The sequence below is a fragment of the Tyto alba genome, unplaced genomic scaffold, assembly GCF_018691265.1.
Source record: "Tyto alba isolate M040663 unplaced genomic scaffold, T.alba_DEE_v4.0 Super-Scaffold_3, whole genome shotgun sequence".
NCBI classification, from domain to species: domain Eukaryota; kingdom Metazoa; phylum Chordata; class Aves; order Strigiformes; family Tytonidae; genus Tyto; species Tyto alba.
In genome coordinates, this window is record NW_024881304.1 from 2,266,991 (window position 1) to 2,292,448 (window position 25,458).

At 41.1% G+C, this 25,458-nt stretch overlaps 1 long non-coding RNA gene across 1 annotated transcript; it reads left to right on the forward strand.

The window, feature by feature from the left end:
• The first annotated feature begins 1,774 nt into the window (after positions 1-1,774).
• LOC116959469 lies at positions 1,775-25,020 on the forward strand. The gene is made up of 3 exons (XR_004405866.1): positions 1,775-1,956; positions 19,793-19,859; positions 24,915-25,020. It is a non-coding gene; the product is annotated as an uncharacterized LOC116959469 (long non-coding RNA).
• The last annotated feature ends 438 nt before the right edge of the window (positions 25,021-25,458 follow it).

The following is a 25,458-nucleotide window of genomic DNA, read 5'->3' on the forward strand; positions in this document are numbered from 1 at the left end:
ATTAAATGAGAAAGGCAATGTTGACACAAACTAAATTGCTTTAAAGCAAGGTCAGTCATTTTTCATAACAAGAAAGCCTTGTGTTTCTACCAGTCAACAGTTCCCACCGGTGACCTGATTAGGCTGACACAGATACAGGGATGGAAGAAATTATTCTACTATATTTAAATACAGATATGCTTCTGGTTTTCAGTTTAGCTGAGCTGAACAAATATTAGCTTGGAATGATCTGAAACTGAAACATTTCAATAAATCAAATATTTTTTTGTGGGTTGAATGAAGAACTATATCCAGCCATGAGTAAATTGAAATTTCAACTGCCCTTAATAAAAGCAAAAGGCTTGACTCATAAAATGCAAAAAGCTGAAGTCAAGTTCTAATTTGGAAGGCAGTTCAGCTTGCAACTATTTTTCTCTTTTCCTAGAGAGATATCTTTCAGCTCTATATTTCAAAAATAAACCATGTATTTCAGTGGGAAGAGCGGAATCTACATTGCTTATTCAGTTCTCTCCAGTTGCAAAATGCTGTTGTTGGAGATGAAAGCTAACTCTCTGTACTTATGAGAAAAAGTTTCATTTCGGAACAGAATGTCTCCTCACATAAAAAAAATCACCTGCTCCCTCTTTATTTCAACTTCTAGAATTTGCCAGGACTGGAGTCCAGCTGTAACTTGAAGTGGAGAAATAAATTATAAAGATGAGTGGAGGTGGTAATAAGCACCCGTCCTCTGACCTTGGTGTTCACGGGGCTGTTTCTTGCTCCTTTCTCCTCACCCTCACTGCCGGGCACCTTTTTCCCCTTTCTTAAATATATTTTTGTGTGGTGTCACTGAGGGGCTCAGCTGGGCCCTGGGGTGGGGCTGGTGTGGAACCGGCCTCTCTTCAGAGACCCCCACAGCCCCTGGGCACCGGGACATGGTGGCCTTAGCTGGAGAAATGCAGTTTTGGAGAAATGATGTGAAGGAAAAAGAGGTATGTCACCTGAGCCATGAGAAAGTATCTCCAGCAGATATGTGAAAGAACATAAACAGAATAGGGAGGAGAAAGCTAGGTGGAGCTTTCCTCTACATTATTAGTTTTAATCGGGGAGCCTGTACTAAATCAGAACTAAACAATGTGACCCAAAAAAGCTGCTACTAAAGAGAGTGTAGAGGAGAACTACTGCAGGAGAATATTCAGTCTGTAACAGGAATGAGGAGGTGGGAGAACAGAGAGGAAGGCAGACAGAGGTAAATTATAAATACATTGTACATTAGACTTCAACACTGTCTCTCCTAACGTCCCCTTCAGGCAAACTGATGAAGTGGACGGGGAGGTGCACAGTCTACAGACTATGTTTTAAAGTAACAAGAATTATGTTCACCTATTAAAAAAACTTAAGTGAATACCTGCTGAGTTTTGTGTTGATTGGTTGAACCCCTCTCACAGCCTACTCAAGTGTCTCTTCTCTGGGGCATCATAAGTTTTTGGTGAACCTTGGCCTTGTACTTTTTCCCTTTGTTCCACTTTGTTTTAGCAGGCTATCATTTATGAAGGAAATCTGGCAAATATAACGTGATCCAATGCAGACTGACTTGTGCTGTTTCATCAGATCGGATAAATGATGCCCATTTCAACTTCTGTGTGTGCCAAAGCTGAAGCCCTGCAACACTGTTTTATCTGTTAGTGTTAAATACTTACATTTCCAGTCTTTTTCAGCACAACTGTCTGGCTATTTGGGGATAATGGACAAAGCATTTACAGTAATCGCCTTTTCTCGCTATTCATGGGTGCACAAGAAATCCACCAGCACAGCACATCTTTTCAGAAGGATTTGGACCCTGACAGCCTGATGCCAGTGCCTTGGAGCCACATCACTGAAAGGTTTTCCTGAAGTATCCAGAAATATTTACCAGGGAGCCCATGGTCTGAACATTTCCAGTCTGGTGAAGTAGAAGAAATCAGAAAACGAGTCATGGTAAGAAAAATTACTTCCTGCACCTGTATTGTTGTTGCCTTATTTTTTTTACATGAATTATATTATTTTGTTTTCTATTGCTGTGTGCATTGTATATCAACTCTTCTATGTTTTTTGGCAAGTCTCTTAATCTGTGGCAAACAATAACCCTCCCATTCTCCCCATATCTTTAACAATTATCATTTGAAAGTCCTTTGCAATGAGGAGGTGAGAGAGAATTTAGTTTTATCCACATGTTTTTTTAATAGCTTGAAGAATTAGCCTGGAAAATAAATAGTTGCTGTAATTGGTCTAGAACTAATGAAAGAGGAGCTCTGATGAAACATACTGATATTTACCATAGTCTGCCTACAGAAGCAATTTTCTTCATTCATTCTTTTTTTTTTTTTTCCCCTTTAAATTCAAATTAACTGGGGATAGTAAATATTAAATGCTCACCACTTAGAAGGAATGGGATTTGTCACAGAGCAGTGGCACTGTGGCATTTGTAGAGACTTTTCCATCACTAAGGGATAATCAGTTTAATGACAGTGTGAACAGATTGCTAACTGCTGTGGTGGGCTTTCTGGGCTGGAGGGAGGAGGTTAAAGTCTGGCAATGTCAGTAGGTACCTGGCAAGAAAGCACGTTTGGTTTCTATACCAAATGTCATGACATTTTTGTTTTGTCTTCATTTTTCTTGTGGGCTCTTGTTCTGAGCAGCAATTTTATTGCAAAATGCTGTTGTATCACACGGAAGCTGTTTATTGCATGCTGTATTGCACTCTGGGTAGACTGAAAGGCTCTCTGCCCACTCAAGGCTTAAACACAGGGTGGTGTTATTGCATTCATACAGTTAAAGATGCACGCTAGAGGCTTGCATCAACTGCTTGCTTTGTTCTGTGTCTCCTACTGTATATAGTGTATCTGTGTGGCAAAGTAGGCATGCCTCATTTTCAAGAAATCTATGTGAAACCAGTGCGTTCAAAATTGTTAAACAAAATTAACAATTCTGTAGCATCGTTGATGCTATGAAACTAACAGCTGGTCTCATTTTAGACCACGAGCTTCAAAAAGCCTCAGATAAATAACTCCTCAGTTGATCTGTGAAATGGGAAAGACCACCACGATCTGCCACTTTTTGAGGTGAAGACAGAGACTTAAAATCAAACTGAGTCCTCACACAGCTTGCCAGATGACCTAGATATGTTCTCAGTGGCCTTTCAGCACTATAGAAATTCAGGTACTTGTGAAGTGGAGGAGAGTTTCATGGTACCAGGGATTACTTATACTAAGTTTTCATTGGTTTAAAATGTGTGATGGATAAGATTCATACTAAAAACCACTTCTCTAATAAAAGCATGTGGCTACTCACTTCTACTCTTAAAACAAAACATCTGCAGAAATTGCAGCTGGAAAGTGTGTTTGAGTACTTGGTGCTAAACATAGTGAATGTTGTGGTGTTAAATCATCAAAAACTGGTATTTGAAGTGGTGATTTCCATTGTATTTTCCTCGGACTTGAATAGCCAGACCTTTAAAACTAAATCTACCTTAGCCAATCAAAGGTTATTAAAGGGCTGTTGCATCCTGCCACGCACTGGTGAGTGTCTTTGCACTTACTGGTAAAGTACCACTGAGCACTTTTCCGGTTTCCTAAGTGAATCTCTTGCAACAGTTATGGGGAAGACAAGGAATGAATGAGAAGAAAGTGCAGGTGAATTTCAAGTCACAAAAGAGCAGAAAATACAGCTGCAGTTCTGATCATGTAGGAATTTGTTTTCAGCAGAGGTACTCAAGAAATGGTGTGGTTTCTTCCAAACCTTCAACTCCTCCTCCTTACTGCTGGCCGTCGAACAAATGTCTGCTCTTTGCATGCGTACCTGTGCCCTAAAATTGAGGAACAGTGTGGGAGCACTGATGGACGGATCCACAGACAGGTCCTGAGCTGCAGGTTCACAGCTTGTCTTTTCAGGCACCTGTAAGAGAGATTTTAATATTTCTCTTATTGAATGTGGATAGATGTGGTACTGCTGGGATTAGGTGAAGCTCACAGATCTGATGTTGCCTTCCTCTCTCCCTACAACAGCAGAGCCATTAGACAGTCCTGTGGCAGAGGTTTTAAAGAGGCCTAAGCACTTCACTAGGGAAACAATGAGACATCATCAGGAGAACTAGAAGGGTGATGGGGGATTTAACTGAATGCACTTTCTTTTCTTTTAAATTTATGGTATGTAAGACACTTATTAGAATATGCAATTAACCTTGAGTTTCTAAAATTGTGATGTATTTCTTTCCTTGGAATACAGTTCCAAATGAATTGCTAACATAACTTCAGAAATGTCCTTGAGGTATTTAATATATATTAATTTAACAGGTGATTTTATGTACAGGTGGAAAGCCATATAAATACCCAGATTTAGTTATAAATATTAGATTTAATCTTGGTAAGGACACTTAAAATAAAAGTGAAATATAGATAGGCATCAATTCCCAGGTCACCTAATTAAGTGGCATCCTTGCTTTGTAATTTTTATTGTGCTAAACAAGGAATGTGTATACTAATTAAGATGACTAATAGTTATGTTCAGTCTAATTATAGCACTGCCAGGAGGCACTATAATAGTTAAGGGTCTGTCAATGTTTTTACTACAAAAATCTTGGTCTTAGTGGTATACAACTTAGCTATAATAGCATATTTGCTGCCTTAAAATGTGGTAGAAGATTTTACACTGCAGGTACTATCTTGATTTGAATGATATTTGTTTACTTGAAAGGTATCTTTTTCATAGTATTTGAGGTAGAAGGTGCAAAGTAAAAATACTGTTTATTGGTTTTGATGCACACACAAGCAAACTTCAGAGGTTTACATTGCAACTTGTTCATTTGCATAAACATCAATATTTGGTTGTTTATTTGAGTGGAATGTCCTATATTAGCAAAACTGAATGGGAAATCTGGCAGGAGTAAGATCTGGATAGAGCTTTAGGTTCGGTATTTTTGTCTGAGATGGTTCAGACTGGCAACACTGGAAGATTTGCTCTTCATTTTATATGCACAGAAGGCACTACCTTTGTCTTGACTCAGGCAGAAATGGGAGCAAGGACTGCAAAACGTAGCTGTGGCTCAGAGAGGCTCTGCTGCTCCATGGGGTGTAGGTGTTAGGTATGGGATGGGATGTGTTGAAACTGAATTCATCAACAGGTAAGTAGTTATTGCGTCATGCCCTGTCCTGAATGGAGAAGCTTGTTGTTAGGATTAACTTTTCACCACAAACTTTTTCTGTTGTGGTCTTTTGAGAACACTAAAAATTGACAAAGATGAAATAGATTTGGTCATGAATGGTTAGGTATGGATTCAGAACAATGTATTTAAAAGATAACGGCCTTTTCTTTATAAAAACTGTGATACGTCTCATGTGAAATATGTTTAAAACTGTTATTACACAAATGTTGAAAAAAAAATATTTAATTTATAGATGCTGTATATCTGGAGAACAGCAGAAATATACCATGTCTTCTCAGAAATGAATATCATAGAGATGAGTTTCTTTTCGTTGGATTGTGTGAATTTTGATATGGTGAAAATGCAGGACAGGTTGGATAAATCTCATTTTAAAATAATCTAAAACTATGTTGATGCACCTGTGGCAGAGCTGTGTTTTCTCTCCAACAAGAATGATGTTTTTGACCTGAATTTTCAGGGTAGTCATTGTAAAACTGTATTGGGTGACAGAAATTATGATTGTCAGGTATGCCCTGGTGTGCTTCAGTACTGCTTATGCTGGAAAACTATCTGCAAGATAACATCACTCCAAATGAACAGTGTCTCTGTAAATACCATGCGACTCATTAAGAGCTATGTCTTAGCAATTAGCAGTTTCCAAGTGGCAATGGTGAGTGAGGATATTTCACTGGATGAAACATCCATAGGATATTTCATGAGCTGCCAGAGTAAGAGTGAGACAGCAGGGCTGAGGCAGTAGCATTTTCCTCTAGGCTGAGATTCACAGCTCAGCATAGTCAGAAGATTAGTAGAAGGATTTGCTTTTTGTCACTGAAATGCTCACCTGGAGCATCTCCACACCAGCATTGTACCTGTTGTGAAGGGGACTAAGTTTATTTTGTGCTTCTGGCTGCCAGGCGTGTTCCTTCAACCTGCAGCTCTCGGGGCACTCTCTTAAGTGCCAGTCCACCTTCTACCCCTTCTCCGAGAGCTCCTCTGAGAGGTCCAGGCTCAGGTCTGCCTGCTGCTTCTCCGCAGACACTTAACACAACTCATCCCATCCAGTGAGAATCTCTGGCTGCTGTTCAACTCAAGGTAGTTTTTTAAATCATCCTCTATTTTATATCTTCCTCCTCCTCCAAATGGAAACTCCACAAACTGAGCAAAAGCAGCTCATTGCCCTCAACTCCTTCCTTGTCCCAGGTGTGGTGGTACCTAGTTATTAACTTAAGTATGTGATAGCAAACATTCCTGATGCCCAGTGCTTACAATGAGGCCTCTGCATCATCATAGAAAGAGACACTTTCATTTTACCCTCTCAGAGATGAGAGTATTTGCACCAAGTTGACAATTTGTATTTAATAGTATCTTTCGTATGCTGCTTGCTTGCTAGAAAATTTGTCACCCTTGTAAGTGTTAGGTGTTTCATTCGAGAGACCAGAGAGAGAGAGAGAGAGAGAGAGAGAGAGAGAGAGAGAGAGAATGAGAGAGAGAGAGAATGAAGAACAAAATAATGCAAGATAAGCAAAAGCCTCTTAAAGTGAGCTTGGAAAGTTACTACTGGCCTTTGTTACCTTGTATTTCTGGTGCTGCACAAAGGAAAAAACGTATACATAGTCTTTGGAAACGGTGTGCTGCCTGAAGCATGGAATCTGTAGCATGTTATGAGTATTTTTTGTGTTAACAGCGACAGAATAGATATTTTTTTTCAGTGCTATCTAAAAAAGCAAATGGAATAAAGACGTTGAGCTGTTCATTTATATCTATCTGTAGTTTACGATCTGTACTATATCTATAGTTTAATATATCTATAGTTCACTATATCTATCTATAGTTCTCTTTAAGCTGATATAAGACTTATAAGACTGGATGAACCTCCTCAGTCTTCACTAGCATTCTTTTTCTCAAATCAGCTGTGTTTTTTGAACAAGGGTGTGTGAGAATAAACACATTTACAATTGATTTTATTTAGAATATTTGAAAGTAGTTTTCAGCAGTCTTTGCTCCTGCTCTTTTTTGCATTTACATGCATTTGTTCTGAAAGTAGTCAAGAATACACCAAATACAAGCTGTGCACAGTCAAAGAAACTTTTGAAATACATTGCAGTAGCTGACCAAAGCTGAAAAAATAATAATGACTACATAAGCAACAGCTTATTTGAGATGTATATAAACTGTCTGCACATAAATGCATGTAAACATATTGTGTACATGTGTGTCTGAGATTTAATCCCTGGTACATTCGTTACCTGTTAAGTTCATACTGTGTGGAATTTTTCACTCACAAGGTTCAAATTCACCTTGATTTGTGGCACTTTATACTCAAAGCTTTATTCTGAACATGATTTTGGATAAAACACACTTGCTGTCAGTGCACTCAACCCACAGCAAAATGAGTGTGTCCAAACAGTTGAGGCACCGTGCGAGAGGGCTGGGCACTGGGCTCTGCCCTGCTTGGCAGGGTCACGGGCCTGTGCAAACCCTCGGCGAGCATGAGGCATGTCCCTTGTTTTAAACTGTTCTCCAAAATTAATGTGACTTCGGTCATGATGGCTAAGGGTGATTTGTAAAATCTCCCAGCATTTTACAATGTCTCTTTAGCAACATAGTGTCCTGAATCGGGAAGGGACTGTTAATTACCTGTTAGCCAGTAAATACCACTCCTGTCCAGAGTCAGGGAGGACTTTAACGGGCCTGTTACCACAGGGCTGTGGCCAGCAGCCCCGTGCGGTGCCGTACACCATAGTCTGTGCTGGGGAGGGTGCAAGGATCAGTGCCTGGGCAGGCAAGGATCAAGCAGAATCGGGCTCCTTACTCCAACAGCACCTTCTGATTTCTTTTATCCCTCTTTCCCAAGAGATAGAGACATTTGGACAGGACTTTTAAATGTGCATAAACCAAAATAACTAATGTGGTCTTTAATACAGTATTATTTTATTTGTTCCCTAACAGTATTTATCTCAGGATATGCAGGTGTGGACATCTCCTGCTTTGGTATACACTCCTTGCTCCTATTTTGACAGACCACAGCAATCTGGTCATAACATCCCTGAATACGGAAGTGTTTTTAGGCAACATATATTCTGATTTTAACATGCCTGTGTTTGGCTCAGGTTGGTCCATGCATTGGAGTTAAGTGGCTTTTCTATGATGTGAAAAGCCTTGCTCTGGTGTGTCTCTGAAGAAAAATTCAGTCATTGGAAATCCTACTTGAATCTTTCAAAGAGATTATTCTAATGGTTTCAAATGAGAGGCTTAGGAGTTTGAGAGGTAGGTGTTTTTGCAGCCTGTCTCGGTGCTGATCGCTTCACTCTTGAATTTCATTTGACATGCCTCACAATTAAGTATAATAGAACTCTGAGAATGTAGGTCAGCAGTCTCTTTACTCTAAGTATGATTTGTTTTCAAGGGAAAGAAAAACATCTTTAAAGGAACTGAGAGAGAACAAAGAGCAGAAAAATTTCTTCAAAACAAACTTCTAATGAAGGACTAACTACTACACACTTAAAGAACAGGTATTATGTTTCCTGGGGCACTATTAACGTAGCTGAATTAGCTTTATGTGCTGCCACTTTATCCTGAGACTTTCCTGATTGTCATGACTTTGCTGTATGCCCCTGCTCAGCATACTAAAAGTCTGCTGGAAAAATAAGTCCCAATACTGTGAGTTAGGGACCCAGGGGCTGCAGAGTTGTGCTTTCTTAAAGGAGCTGTCTCTGCAGACTTTTTAATCCAGCTTTTGTAGTAATTCCACTTCAGCTGCATGCCCAGCTGCATGACCTGTCTTTAGGTCATGTCCCTTTAGGATCCTCACACTCCCGTACAGCTGTCCCAAGACTCATCTGCACTGTGATACAAGCAGAAGGGTTTCCCCTCTGCCTCTTGGAGCATGTGGGTGTGAGATCAGCATTGGATTCCTCAGGGCATCTGCTTGTCACACACACCTGAATCAGCAGAAATTGTCTGGCTTATGAGCTGCTGAATTTAAAATTCGGTTTCTTACTTCCTCTAAGACCAGGATTACCCTGGATGCCTGCAACTGGTTATTTTTCCTTTACAGCAGCCCAAGCCAATGCAGAATGGCCATTATAGAAGACATGAAAATGCTAAACATAAATATTTATCATGTAGAAGCGGATATTAAGGCCCCATTATGCAAGACAGGACATAGAACAAAAACACATTCCTGTGAAAACCACTGTACTTTAGTTGTGAGAAACAAAAGATGACTGTACCAAATAGATGAGGGGGTTGAAAGTAGCAATGAGACAACAGTTACTACAATAAACAGCAGCCACAGCACACCAGCTGCCTAACATCATAGCAAAACCAATTTTGTGTAGTTTGAGAGCAACTTCCAACCATTTGCTTCACCAAAAAGCCACATTTTTTCATCTTCATCATTACTTGGTGTTGTGGTTTAGGCCTGATTGACAGCCAACCACAATGCAGCACCTCTCTCTCCCTTCCCCTCCGGCAATGAGAAGGGGCAGAGAGCCAGGCTTGGGGTTCAAGATAGGACTGGGATGGGGGAAAATCCCCCTTTTATGATCATGAGCAAAAGGCAGACTCGTTAGGGGAAGAAAAAAAGAACATACATTTATTACAGACACTAACAACACATAACAGAGTAGGACAGTGAGAAGCATTGCCACATCTTGAGCACACCTTCCCCCCACCCCTCCCTTCTTCCCGGGCTCAGCTCTGCTCCCGATATCTCTACCTCCTCCCCCAGTGGCGCAGGGGCAGGGAATGGGGGGTACAGTCAGCGCTGCCACTTCCTTCATCTTCGGTGAGGGGAGTGTCCAAAACTTGTTACCCCCTGCTCCATCGTGGTCCCCCTCTCACAGGAGACAGTCCTCCACAAACTTTCTCTGACTTGAATTCCTCCCCTGGGCCGCAGCGTTCCCCACACTGCTCCGTCATGGGTCACTAACTTCCTCCGACTGGATTCCCTCCCACGGCTGCAGCCCTTCCCGAGCTGCTCCGGCGTGGGACTCCCCCGCATGCTGCAATCCTCCCAGCACTGAATTACAGCAGCGGGGCTACCTTTTTCCATGAGACCCCGGCCTTCTTCGGGCACAGAACCTTGATCAGCTGAGCAGGAACAACAGGCTGTAAATCAATGTCTGCTCCACGGTAGATCTTCATGGGTGGCAGGGGGGGGCCGCCCTGCCGTCTCCCCACAGGATACAGGGGGGTCTCTGCTCTGGCACACCTCCCCCCTCCTTTCTTCCTCCGTTCCTCCACTGACCTTGGTGTTCATGCAGCAGCAGCAACTCCTTACCAGTCCGACTGCCCGTCACCACGTCCCTTCTTAAATACGTTATCGCAGAGGCGCAGCCAATTGGCTCAATTTCCCAAACAGAAGTGGAGCTGACGTGGAGCTGGGGGAGCTTCGAGAAGCTTCTCACAGGGGGCCGCCCCGATAGCCCCCTCCCCTGCCACCAAAAAACTCCACCACTCACTCAACCCAGGACACTTGGTCAGTTTTTTCATTCAAGGTACATCAAGGTACTGATTGTAGAAGTTAACCTGAATATGTATTTCCCTGGTGCCTGTCTTGATTCTAGAACAGGAATTAGAGATGAGTAAGCACTTTGTGAGGAAGAAAAACTACCGTGAAATTTAATTTCACTTTTCTGGGAGGCTTACACCCCCCACCCCCAATAAATTATGCTTGTATTAAAACAAGGTGAAAAAATTATGAGCAACTGATAGAAAATAGCATTCAGATGGCTGATTACTAGATTGATTGGAACTGAGATGGATTAGCACAGAGATGGGTTAATTGATTTTCCTCATTTGGCAGGAGTGAGGTCTGTCATAACAATTCTTAGCACTTCACAAACATTAACTGTCATTTGCCCTCTTGCTGTCAGGTAGTAATTTTGCTTCGTATACAGATGGAGAAAACCCAGCAGCCAAGGATGAGTTACTTGCCTCAGGTGAAGAATCCTGCCAAAAGTGGAGGTGAGTTATCTTTGCTTCTCAGCACATGGATGCCATGAGGAGCCCTGTGTCTCTATGGGCCTGGGAGCTTTGATTTCATCTTATATTTCTGGGATACAGAGGCCAGATTAGACCGAGGTGTCTGCAGAGTTGAATAGATATAGCTCCTGTAGATGCTGTCTCCTTTTCCATAGGAATGAAGCCTACAGCTGCTTTCCTAATTAACAGAAATCATTGATAAATTATTATAAATCTGAAAACACAGTGAGATTTACCTAACCTTTTCATTTTTGGACAAATATATAACCAGTATGAAAACTAGATGTTTATCCCACCTGTAATAGTATCTTTTAACTCTGAAAACCAGATTAAAATAGATGGCCTTACTTTATAAAAGCCTTATAACACTGAAGACCAGTTGTCCTGAACAGTGGCATTTACTTTCTTCAATGCATAGGGACAATGTGAATTATCAGCAAGACCAAATGCATTATGTCCACTAAGAGTCTCATGTCTCTGCCTTGCTTTACACTCTTTCTTCCTTTTTGGGCTGAGGTATTAATAAAAAAATGACAAGCTAGAAATCAATGTCAAATATAAAAAGTGTTTATTATCCATGTGAAACCTAATACTGCATTTCCTGCAGTGGCACCAGTTGATTGATGAGGCTGACATGTAGAAACATTCTCTTGTTTTGACAAGTTTGGTAGAGCCTTTGACTTGATATTTTTTTCCTGATGGAAAAAATGAAACAGGTGTGTCAGGCTTAATATATAGAGATTTTTTTGGTATAGTTACTGTCTGCTGAGAAATCCTGATCTTTGGAAACAAAAATCTTTGAGATCAAGTAACAAGCTTTCACTCCAGCTTTTCTTCAGATAGCTTTGCATAATTCTACTGATGCAGCATCATTTCCTATCCTTCCATGTCAATGGTATGTATCCTTCTGCCAGCCAGTAGAGTGGTAAAATCAATCATAGTTTTACTACTTTTACAATTTATGAATTTTCTTACAAATATCAGTTGAGGACACCACCTCATTCCTTTGTGCTCCATCATATTGCCTTCTCTTATAGACTGTCTCTCCAAGGTAAAGTTGTAGGCCAGTGTGCTGCATTCAGGATTATTAGTGTGAGTCAACATTAAATGGTGAGCACTTGGTTTCATGTGATACTGCTGTTCCTGGAGATCTCTGCATTCAGAGCACTTGAGGACTTTTGCACATTACAAGAAAAAGTAGACCAGTTAAATCAGACTGTGTTTAAAACAAGGGATAAAATGAGAGAGAATTACAGAACTAGTTCTTAAACTGAAGATTTCTATCTTCTTAAAACTTGGATTTCAAATATTAGAAGCACAAGGCCCAGTGCTGCTAAAGCCTTAGTGCTTGAAGGGGAAGTGTTAATGCAACTTTCATTAAGTATTAGATGTACTGCCAAATCGGTGGGATTAATTCACCCCCAAAATGAAAAGAGAGCTTACAAACCAGAAAGTTAACACAGTCATTGAAATGCTGAGAGAAAGAGTGTATCTGATATTAACTAATTCCTATTTTCTCCTCTTATACATTACAGATCAGAGGGAAAATTTGTAGCTGTAGTTCTGCATTGCTTGTACACTCATCTCCAGCTCTGCTGATGGGCACAAAGATGATGACCCATTTTTTTCTGCGAGATTGTGGGGAGGTAGGGGCCAGGCACTGTGGAAGGGATCGAGGATGCTGGCTGAGCAGGCATGGGGAAGGGCAATAGGGAGCAGCCAAGTCTGGAGACATGGGCAGAGCTACTTCTCATGGCTGTTGTGTTTTGATTGCGTGAAAAGCCAAACCTCTGTGAAGGAGAAGCTCAGGTTTCTTACATTTGCACAGCCACAGAAAATGTGTCTGCTTTGGGCTCTCATTCACTTCTTTTTAGGCAATAAGCCAGCCACAGGAAGCCAGGGTTGTCATTCAGCAGCAACTGTCTCATGACAGGGTCTTTTGGCTACTGGGTTGATGTCTTTGGGATTTTGCTGTAAATGTTTTATAGGGACATCAAGCTGCATAGTTGGAAAATGAAAATCACCCTTCCTAACCCATGACAAACTGCTTTGAAATGACTGCTCCCACAAGACTTACTGACACAAAGCATGTTGGTGTTCAACTGTGTCTTTAGAAAACATCTGTATTTCTAAATGTCATGTTGGCAGCATTACTGTAATGACTGGAAGGTTTTCTAGCTTTCTCTGGTGGTCAAACTGACCACAGCTATACAAGCAGTGCGATGAAGTCATGTATTCAAGCTTGCTCTGCCTGTCTTTGGAGCGGAGTGATTTCAGCGTTTATGACAGGTGCTATAAAACGGGGGGAACCCTGAAGTTGAACTAACCTAGTTCATAATAGCATAGTGAAATAGCAGTTTCTACAAAGATCTGAAACTCCATGTTTTGAATTCCTCTCTGTCTTGGTTTGAACAGCTATAAATAAAACTAATTCAGAGAAAGTGTCTTTACTGATTAAAAAAAATATTAAAATAACTTGATAACATCTGATGTATCATTAACTTTTGTCATTTGCTTCTAAAGGAAGCAACACATTTTACTCTGAGATAAATCAATTATTTTATCATGTGTGAACTCTGCCAATGATAGAGTATCTGTCATGTCTGTGAATTCATGAAGCACCTGTAGATTTTATTTGTCAATAGTAACTCCCCTGGGCTCTGAAAATATATTTTCTTCAAGTCTTTGCAGTCCAGCATGTCTGGCTGTATGCTTCCTGTCACATCAGGGTCCAGAAATCTCAGTGCTGACATAGTGATCATTGATACCCTTACTTTTAAAAAAAGGAATAAATATTACAAATGAAACAGGAATGATAGTGAGATAATACTATTTCTGTGTTACTTCACCAAGAGCAAGACAGAAATGTCTGGTCTGTGAGCTTGAGTCAGTAGCTTGAGGTGCACACCATATACCTACAATAGGGAAACCATGGGCAGCTGCTGGAGATAATCCAGCCTGTGAAGGAAGAAAAGCTAAGCAGGGCTGGAAAGGGAGAATGAGATTTTTGGCGAATGTGTTGCAAAGATGAGTCACTTAAAGTGGGGTGTGTGTGTCCACTAGAAGCACTAGCCCCAGCTTGGACTTCAATTGCATACTGGGTAAGGATTTTAAATTGCCTGAGTTTGCATGAGAGGTGTTGGCTTCTGTGATTTAATATGATTATCCGGGAGCTAAAACTTGCTCACAGAATTCAAACTCAAGTGTGAATTCCTAGGAAGTCCAAAAATTTAATTGTACAGCCTGGCTTTTGGACTGGGGAGGCAACTCCATGTGATGAGTCATAACACAATTTAAAAAAAAAAAAAAAAAAAATTAAGAAATGTGTACACTTCATGTTAGCAACTTGCAGTTTTCTCAAGAGTTAATTTTTCTGCCCTCATTTTCCCTTGAGTTTATTCTAAGTTATTGTAATCACATGCTATAAAGTAATTAAAAAATACAGGTCTTTAGATCCTTCCCTCAAAATGGCTCAGAAGGGAGTATGTGGGTTAGGGGAATGTTGGCACCGGAGTCTCATCAGGCTGTGACAAGATAAATTATTCCACTATTTGTGAGAGCAGAATATAATGAGGTTTGACATAGTGAAAACTGAAGCTCATTCTGTGACTGAAATTTTACATATAAGGGTGGTTTTGAACCATCCCCAGGAGGTGTTTGTGCAACTGTTTAATACTACGAGTTTTCTTTACAGATGCTTAAACAGTCGGGTTTGCAGGGGCATATGATGTAGCTGTGGCACAATGAAGGTGTTGGGGAAGCAGGAGGCAGATCCCAAACTATCTTTTTGTCCTTCAAATGTTCAGGGATTAAAAGAAACAAAAAAACAGAAACAAAAACAAAACCAAAAACCAAATCAACACAGTGATTTACTTGGAATATCCCAGAGCCCCTTGGCTGAGTGGAGGAGATTTGGATTAATGGCCTGGCTGCAACGAAGTGCCTTTCCTAAAATGATCCGTCAAAACTGGTAAAATAGGACGAAACACGGCAGGTGAGCAATAATTTCTGCACGTAGCAGAAGTCCAGAATCTGACTGAGAACACTTCAGTTCACAGGTGAGAAATGTTTGCTAGGAGGAGGGGCACTAATGCTTTCAGCAGGCGTTTCATTATCTGTTTGTTCTGCCCGTTTTTTGTGATCAGTAGATTTGGCTTCTGCTGATGGGAAATACCGTTTATTATTCCGAAAACGGAGACTGGATGCCAACGCGCGGCTCCCAGGCCGCCCCGGCAGCGCGACCGCCGTGGCAGCCGCCGTCGGGCCCTCAGGGCCGCGCCGCGCGCCCGGGGCTGAGCCGGCGGCCGCGGGGGCGGCGTGTGCCGGAGCGAGCCACCAGGGGGCGCCCGGGGCCGCGCGCTGCTGCGCCCTGGGCGGGAAACGGCCGAGCCGCCCCCTCACGCCGCCCCCAGCCCCAGCCCGGCCGCTTCTGCCCTTCGTGCCTCCTGTAACGCCACCCCGAGCTGTGAAGACATTAACAGGACGTTCGATCTTGAGGCCTGTGTGACAGGTAGACAAGAAACGCCTCAATGCGGTTAGAGGACATGGCATTTCTGGGGAGGCAATGCCTCCGAGTCGTCTTTGGAGAGTCTCGTGTGGGAGCAATAGTCTTTTTTATTAGGAACAGAACCAAGGTCTGTTTGCCTGGCCCACAATTTTATATCCGCATCAGGGGAAGATCTGGTTGTCAAATACAAAACTGTGTGATACATCATCTCCCTCCCCAAGGCAGAATATCACACTCAGAACAACTGCAAGCGTCCCAAAAGCTCTGGTAGCTGTGGGGTTTGTGTTGGGCTATGCCAGGAAACAAGGATGCCTTTGACTCCCTGAATCGTGGGAAATGTCCCATATGCAAAACTGCATTACTCAGACTGTACTTCCAGTGGGAAAGATCATGAGCTTGCTGCCCGTGTAGTATCTGGGGATTTTTTAAAGGAAAAAAAACAAGTCCACTGTAATGCTAGTAATATGGATAATATTTTTCTGTTTTGCAATTTTAAGTATTGCTTTAATTAATTTTCCATCCTGGTGGCAATACGATCCAAGAGCTAAGTTAAGAGATTCTCAGGAATCCTGCACTAAGTATCCTTCAGCAGTGCTGCGTGCTGGGAACTGTCTCATGAAGCAAAGGGCACTTTGTCCGTGTCTCTGAGACTTGTACCATGAGCTTGTGCCAGTCTCCTCTCCTCCCAGGGCCGCAGAGGAAGAAGCCTCGGTCATCACCCACTTGGCTCTAAACCAGGGGATGTTACTTGAATTCTTCTGCCACCCCCCACAGAGCAACTGGAGGATGTTTCCAGGATGCCTGAATAAATAACACCCAGGTTCAATTGCAGATTGCCTAGAAACTCCCCCCAAAATATTCTTCCTGTGTAGCATGAAGACAGTTTCTCAGCGCTGTTCTCCTTACTCCATTCTCCATGATTATTTAACCATGGTAATACCTAAACAACTGCTCAGTGCTTACAGTGAATCTCTTAAGTGCTGGCTTTACATAGAAAAAAAAGTCTTTCCCTTCAGCAACACAGGTAAGCCCCTGTGAGGGTATGGTTTGAGCTGGGAAACTACTGTTCTCTGTCCTACTTCTCTACTCTTCCCGGTGAGTTTACATAAAAAGCCTAAGAAGCAACACCTACGTGATACTTTGAATTTGCCTGCCTGGAAAAGTCCTTCCAATCATCTTTCAAATGAGTAATAATATTTCTACATCTTCAGCAGTTCCAGAAATGTTAATTCAGATTAAGATACAGCTACAGGGCTCTGGATTAGCAGATTCCCCAGGCAGTGGATTTGCAATTAGACTATAAAGCTGTATCCAGTATGGCTCTCACCTGGAGAAAAGACTGGTCAAACAGCTGATTTACAGTGCTTCCGAAAAAAAAAAAGGGGGGGGTGGGGGGGGAAGAGAAAGTTCATCCAGCTAGTATGGCTGCTTTTGTGCTACAGATTTGTAGTTCCCTGGGAAGCAGCAGTATAGCTGGTCTAACTGTAATTAAAGCTAAAATGCAGTGTTTTGTTCAAATAAATTCTTCAGAAAAGAAACATTTGCCAAACTCTCTTGTGCAGATACTGTCTTTTCAAAATGGAGTTTTAGTTAATTAGCACTTTTTTCAGATAGCCAAGCTTTCTTCCTAGGTGAGATGTTGAGCAAGAGTTACTGGCCTCTGAGGAGCATAGGCTGATGATTATGTTATCTGATCCAGAATATTTCACATATTAAGGCTGTTACAAATTACCATTTTCATATAAACGAAGTGGAAGCTATTCCTTTGCCTGAGTGACTGGCCTGTGTTATCACATTGCTTTGTCTTATGGCAGAGAAGTAATTCTGTTGGTTGGCTATTGGGAAACACACAGTACAGTAAAGTGATTTGAAAAATGCAGGTGACAAAGAAGAACCTAAATGGTGTCATGAATAGTAAAACCAGACTATCTCCATGGTTGCTGGTCTCAGTGAAGAAGCCCCCACCTTATTACTTGACATTAGATATTTTTTAAGTCTAATAGTTCAGTGAGTGCTGAAACAAAGGAAAGAAGAAAAAGTCAAATTAAAATCCCCAATAAAATAACTGGAAACTACTAATAATACTGGAATACTTGTCACTCTCTTCTGATTAGGACTCTCTCCTAGTTGCCACCAAATAAGCATGTAGACAAATCGTTTGGGATCAGAGCTGGTAGGATGAAGAAGGTCTGGACACCAAGAGGGTGGGGACAGTTCCAGAGCAAGTTGTGCTTGGAAGGAGAGGCAGCTCTGACCATGGGCTCTAGGAAGCCTGGGACTGGGAAGAAAGTGAGATTTTAGGGGTTTTGTTGTTAAATATAACTGTGAGTAACACAACGGTTGCCTTTGTCATTTTTCTTGCATAGATGAGGCATGTTGAACAGCTTCCAGGTAGCAGATGGTAAGGATCCCACTTTCATGTTGGTTAGATCTGCGACTTGCTGGAAAGCAGCTTTTCCTTTGTGTTGTAGGATCTGTCGGGGGAGTTCTCACACAGAAAAAAAAAAAAAAAAAAAAAAAAAAGTAGTGGAATGAAAAGACTAATAAACAATTTCCATTATTGCTGGATTGGGAGGTGGATCTTGCCTCAGCAAGGTACTCCAGCACATCTCTGCTCAGAAAAGCTTTCAAGTGACTACTTCCACACTTGCTGATTTGGAGCGGTAAATTCAGATGGCCTTTCCATAAATTTCTGGTTCTTTTAAATTTTCATTTGGATGTTGATAAAGAGTCTTTCTTCATACACATACTTCAAAGTAAGATAGAAATGTATCAGCATTTCCTGTGTGATATCAAGACGGTCACTTCCAGCTGGTCGTCCTTCCACTGTTCACTAATGATTGCCCTAAATAACCCATCTTCTGGGGTCAGCCAAGTTAGAACTAATAGGACAAATAAAAACAGTAGCTCTCAAACTTTCTGCTTGTCTATACAAAGTGTTTGAAGTCATCTAAGCTGTGACAAAGTAAATGCTGCTGTTTTGTGCTTTGCCTATTTGACTTCCACTGCTCAAAGGCAGTAAGAGGATTTCCCAGTAAAAAATAATGGTTGCCCACCAGTAAAGCTTTGCTTGACAGTCAGTTTGTCTAAGAGCTGTTTGCAGTTTGGGATTTGTAGTTCTCTTAACTGTACTTCAGCCTTGGTCCTGGCAAGCCTGTGATGCTGACTGGTAACTGGTGACGTAGCAAAGGTAACAGCCAAGGCAACTGGCAGAATTTTAGGGCTGGTGGCAAAACGTTTATGATTTTAAATGGCAAAATGTGTAAAGTGCCTATGGCTCTATAAAGATGCTGAAAGAATAAATAAAATAAATTGGACCATCTGGCACTCACAACTTCTACACAGTCTTAGCCACTAGTTCATAGGAAATTAAAACATGATAATATTGTCTCTCTCAATGGTTGTTAGGAGTGATCATTGTGAAACACATGTAAACACTGAACTGGAATTTCTGGAAACAGCAGTGTATGCAAATTTGGCAGAAAATCATGGTGCTCTGGGGATGAGAATAACTGGAAGGAGAGCACCAGTCAGCCTGGAAAGAGTCTTGGACCTGCAGGACAAGTAATGGCTGATGCAGAATTGTTGGCTCCCTGTGCCAAGATGCTGGCAGGCTGAAGAGCTGCTGGAGATGTGGCACTGCACTAAGCCATCTAATTTCTTGCAGTCTGTGGGTTTTGATAGGGCTGAGTGACATGATGTTCTGCTTCCAAATTGCCCATTGTCATCCTTTACTCATCCTTCAGAAAGGCGAGTTGTCGGAAGGTTGGAAAGGGTGCTTTGAGTAGCAGGCTCTGGTGATTGTATTAGTAAACTCTTATTGTTTCATAAGGGCTAATGAGTAAATCGTGGAGGGAGCTTGTGTGAACAGGCATCTTATTCAACAGTTTAAAACCTATTGACCACTGGTTTTAGTTGATTTGAAAATACAATATGGTTCTCCTCCCAGTATAATTTTTTAAATTCTTGGCCTATGTACAATAGATCTCAATTTTTTTCTTCTTTATTTGAAGGTTTTCATAACATCAACTTTTTTTTTTAATCATAAATGTCGGTTTTCAGGTTAAGGAGGAAAACATAGTAATTGGAAACCTTTATTAAGTACTAATGCTTAATGTATTAATTTCCTTGTTTAGGTGCATGGAACTTATGAAACGTTGGAAAGGAAGCTCAAAAGGATGCTGCCCAATTTATGCTGAATAGGTACAATTGTTTTGTCACCTACTTGTTAAGTTAATGAGACTGAATATAAATTGTGGAAGAAATGGACACCCCCGAGCTTCTAGTCTGTCTGTGTGTGGTAGATTATGGTAAAAAGCAAAGCTAGTTTTTATCTGAGCAGCAACTTCAGATATAACGTATTCCTCAAAATATATAAGCATATTGATGCAGGATTTACCCTTACATGGGACTTTTTGGCTCAGAATAGGAAACAAAAGGTTTAGCTATCATTTTAAAGTGCATAGGCATAAGGAGCCCAAGTAATATGATCAAAGAGGAGGCTGTGAGACAGAAGAACTTGAGATCCCTTGGTAGCAATTAGAGGCAAAATTCACTGCATGCCAACATAAACCAATGGGACAGATTGGTTTTGCCCCTTGCAGTGGAGTTGTGGCACATGCGTGCACATTAGTGGCATGTCTAAAGAAAGATGTTTTATTTGCTTCCTTCCTTTTATCTTTCTAAGGATGACAGTCATGGCTGAGACTTGTAAAAGGGCCATATTCCCACCCTGGGTCCTTTCTGTACTTTGTGACATGGTGAGAACCTTTCCTCCCAGGCCTTGACTGTGCAGGGTCCAGAAATGCTCCTCAACACTAATAAACTGTTGCTGTATTTCTAAGGATTTCATGTTGCAGTTCTAAAGAAAACTCTTTAAAGTACGATGAAAGCAGCGCAAGTCAAGCTGATGCTTGCAGCTGGAATCCCTGACACAAGCCCATGAGCAGATGCAGAAGTGAGGAGAGCCAAGCTTTCATCCTGCAGTTCCTTCTTTTGCAAGCAGAAGTAGTTGATATCCAGGGGATCTAATAAAATTAATCCTTGGATAGGACTCATTTCATCTAGCTTTTGCTGCCTAAAAATTAAGTGTCTGGTCTTAGCTACATTCAGCAGGCAGCTGAGAGACGGGAATCTCTAGAGACCGCTTCGTTCCACCTTGTTAGATACCTGTCATTAAGTGAGCTGAGAGGAGACCCATCCATCATCAGACTTTCTGAAGAATTAAACTGTTGATATCACAAAATTTACACTTAGTAAACAGGATTGTTTGTAGACAACATTTGAGTGAAAACTTTTCAGTTAACTTGATAAAAGTAGAAGAAAATGATTTTTGGAAGGACTTAAAACCTCAGCTTTTGTACACAAACTTAATTGAAAGACTCATTTTGCTCTGCTCCAAATAAAAATAAAGTCTCAATTGTTTCTCGCATGGCAGGCTCTGCTGAAACTGGATGTGAAAAATTCCCATTTTCAGAAGCTGATGGAAAACTTCTGGAATATCCAAATTAATTGGGCTTGATTGTTTTTGTGACTTTTTCTTTTTGTTTGTTTCTACAGTCAGTCTAGTGAGAATTATTGACATGGCAATGTGCTGTTGAAAAGGTAGTCAGAGCCAAGGGATCTGGAAAAGATATGTTTTATTCAGCGTCAGGCTTCTGCCTGCTTGGTTGCATGTGACATGGGACTTTGGATAATGCTGTTGACAGTAGTCAACAAAACATTACATTTTAAGGCCAAAGTGTAGAGTGCTAAACTTCAGGAAAAGGATCTTGAATACTTATTTTTATAGGCACATAGCAGTTGAGGTTTTATTTTCCAAAGCTGGTAAAGTGGCTAAATTTGGGTGGATTTTCCTGGAGATGGCAGAAAACATTCTTGCTCTAGTGCCAATAGTTGCCAAAGCTTTGGGTTGCATTCTCAATTGTGGGGTGGGTAGAGCCAAACAAGGCAAAAGTTGAAAGCTTTGTATTGTGGGCGAAGCAGCATACTGTTTCTTCATTTTAATTCAGAAACAGCTGTATTGCTTTAGTTAAAATTAAAAAAAAAGATAAAAGAAATGGCTTGAGGCATACACCCAGCATGTAAGCTTTCAGCCTAAAGCCTGGCAATGGCAGAAATAACTGACAAAGGGCATTATACTGGAAAGTGTTGGGCAACTTGGATAACGATGACTGATCCTTCAGATATGTTTAAATGGAAACATGCAATGTCCATTGTTATATTAGGTTTCTTGCTTGAAGCTGGAATTCTTTCATTAATATAGAAAGAAGTACTGAAGTATTTTTTTTTGCTGGAAAAAAATAAATGCCACTGTGCTGAGAATTGTGCAACTTGGAAATGTTGGCCAGAAATGCTAGAGAAAATCATTCTGTTAAGTACCCTTTTAAGTTAACTCCAGTTTCTGTATCTCAAACACTTTAATTGTTTTTTTTTTGTTTGTTTGGTTGGTTTTTTTTTAAATTTGAGCCATCATGGACTTTTTTTCCCTTTCCATACAGCTCCCGTAACTTGCATATGACAATAGCTCATTTGCAGCTACCAGAAGGTGCTGGTAGCTTTAGTGGCTGTGTCAGATTTTGCTTTCAGTGACTTTAGCCAAAACCCAAGTGCTAAAATAGGCCCTTCAATTTCATTGGCAAAAATGATATGCTACACGTGAGATCACCAGAGATACGTCCCCAGAGCAGCAAAGGATTCAACCATTTTTCCCGTTGCCATCCAGCCATGCAATGCTGAAAAGCCACAACACTGTCAGCCTGTTGGTACTGCTCCGACACAAAGCCAGGGCTTCCCGTTTCACCTCCTGCTGCCTTCACACAATCTTCTGCATCCTGTGGTGCTTTGGCAATGCATGAGGTGAGACGCTCAAGCAAACGACCTTTGTCTTGAGTCCAGTGCCTGGTATTAGTCTGAATGGCAGTAATCTGACTGATGGAAGTGGAGCTGTTGCCAGTTTTTGTGAGATAGGTGAGATCAGAATTTTAAACAGGCAGATGACTGATCAAAATGTGGCTGTTGAGGACCTTCAGCTCTGAGTTGCCCTTTCTTACATTTGACTGTACTCCAGGGTAGCAGTCCCTTCAAAGCTGGCTGCTGAGAATCCTTTTTTTCCCATTCTTTAGAAAAATGTGAGATTGATAGTATGAGGGAAGGATTAGCTTTTATATCTGAGATGAGGAAAGTAAAGAAGAACTTGTACATCATTGGCCTATGCATAATTGGTAATTGTCTTTAAAAGATAGCTGATGCTAATATTTTTAAAAGTGTTTTTTAAAAATACTGGTATGGTATTGAAAACTAGAGCTATTTCTAATTATTAAGATTGTAAGAGCAGGTTTCTCGTATTTAGTTCTACCTTCTTAATTTTTACTGCTTCATTTACAAAGAGAAGCCGTACACATCAAAATGGGAGAACAAAATATTAATTAAATGTTTATTTGGATGAGGCAGGGTTAAGAACCCAGCTCGCTGCATGAACAAAAGCAACTGGGTTTTTGATTTAGCAATGTCTGATTCAGGGGATGTTCTTACTCCAAATTCAGTCACCATGGAAACAAAACTTCTCTTTAAGCATGCTGTATCTTTGACGGAGCAAGAGGCTTCTTTTTGGCAGACATTTTTCCATCATCTCTGTGGATCATGAATACCTCTGGAATAAGCCACTTTCTTCTATCTCCTCTGAAATGCATTAAGTTTCAACTCTGCAATATGCATTGTTCTCTCTTGAAACAAAGGCATTGCTTTTCAACAGGATTTTGAAATCTCAGAAAATGCAAGATGTCTCTTTTCCCCCAAAACCATCTAAAAATCAGAAAGTTCACATGGTAAGAATTTCTATAAAAAGGTGCTCTGACTCTCAGAGGTAGCACAAGTATCAAGTGATGTGAAAATTGCTATGGTAACTACTTTTATTGTATTCTTAGGTAAAAAGTCACATAAAACCTGTGCAGACATGAGTGAGTAAGTGAAAACTTGCCTAGGGCAGAGCTCACATAACCACTCTCCATGTTGTCTGTCTCATTCCTGGAGCGGGTGCTGTGGGTGCCTGGCGCGGCGTGCTGTGCATGGCGGGTGGTGACCCAGCTGCTCTCGAGCGGCTCTTGGTGCTCCTGCTGAAAGGATTGATCGTGAACTACAGCCTGAATAATTGGCATAAAGAAAGCAAATGTGTGATGCTAAGCACTACACGGCTGATTATGTGTGATATTAAATATATCAGACCCTGCCTTTTCCCTCTCCAGAGTTATGAACCACTGCTTTGTGTCTGATGTGAAGAGAATCTCTTAATTTTTTAATCTGAAGAACCCCACAGATAAATACAGCCATGTGCTTCCATCAGTAGCTGTGATGCCTCTAAGGGTGACATTGAAACGGGGACAGACAGTAATGGGACTGTGCATCTCTGGAAGGGTTACCACTACTTGGGGTCAACTTTGAATGGGGAGAAGAGCATCCCCCCCTCCCCCCCAAAAAAAAAAACACAAAAACCTTGAGAAGGAGAAGTGTCTACCTTAAAGTATTTTTTCATTACATGGGCCTCACACTGCAGTGGTTTTCATTCAACTCTGTGGAGAGGAATGTCTCTGACGTTCAAGACATCAAAAGATCAGTGTCTCTGCTGCTAGGATTTGTTTTACTATTCCTGAAGTTTGTTAATGGTCGCAGGCAGACTCATGAAGGCTTTACAGCTGATTGTAGTAAATCAGTAGTAAAAAGGCTGAAGGAAGTCATGGCTGGATTTTAATTGCTTTATGGTGATCTGTAGAATCAGCATTTCTGGACCTCATTATACTAAGTACTATGTGAAAGTTAAAAGGAAAAGAGCCAGCTCTTGGTCTAAAGCTTTATAAGCCAAACACAGGTTACACATCCCAGAGTGCATGGGAGGAGGATTGGTGCTGGTTGCTGCAACGTGTGTTTGGCTTCTCAGATGGTTTTTTGGTGGTGGTAACACAGGAAACAGAACTGGTAAATTCCACTGGGTCCTTTATAACAGGATCTGGACAGATGTCAGCTTTCAGGTGTCACTTGTGTTTGAAGAATCCAGTCAGGAATTTTTCATATATGGTTAGTACACTGTTTAAAAACAGTAAAAGACTCGCTTTGAACATACTTGTAAGCTACCACGTTTGCATGTTTTACCTCATCCAGAAAATTATTCATGTCTGTTACCTGCTTAAAGCTCTGAGAACAACCTCTGTTAACAAGCTACAACTGCACACTTTTAATGTGTGACATTTTGGCTTTTTGTACCAGTTTTTTTCAGACAATTCTGCAAGCTGGAGAGGACTTGGTGTTTCATAAAGGATTATAGGTTTTGGTTCACTGACCTCATCACCCACTGTGCACATTTGATACCAGCCTTGTAGCAAGATGCTTGAGGACTTCAGGTTTAGGCTGGAAGGTCAGTGTCTGTTAAGGGTCAGGATAACACCAGGTGTGATAGGGCCTTGCTCTGAACAAAAATCTCCTGGGCTGCTTTAGCAGAGACCATTAGAAGGAAGCAGGTGTGTATCAGTAGTGTTTGGATCGCTGCAGGTATAAATCCTTTTATGCAGCAAAAAGTGTATCTCCATAGCTATTTCCAGCACAGTCACATAATGAAGCATTAAGGATAGTTTCAAAAATTTTGTTTATAGAGGGCTCTTCTTTTGTGTCTCTACAGTTGTATCACTTAAAGCTTTGACATTTCACTCTGCATTATTGATACAAACCATGAACTTATTGTACTTGTTGTATGGTACTCTCCCAGGTGTTCTCTGAGGAGGAAATTGCTCATTGCCAGCTGAAGTCTTGTTCT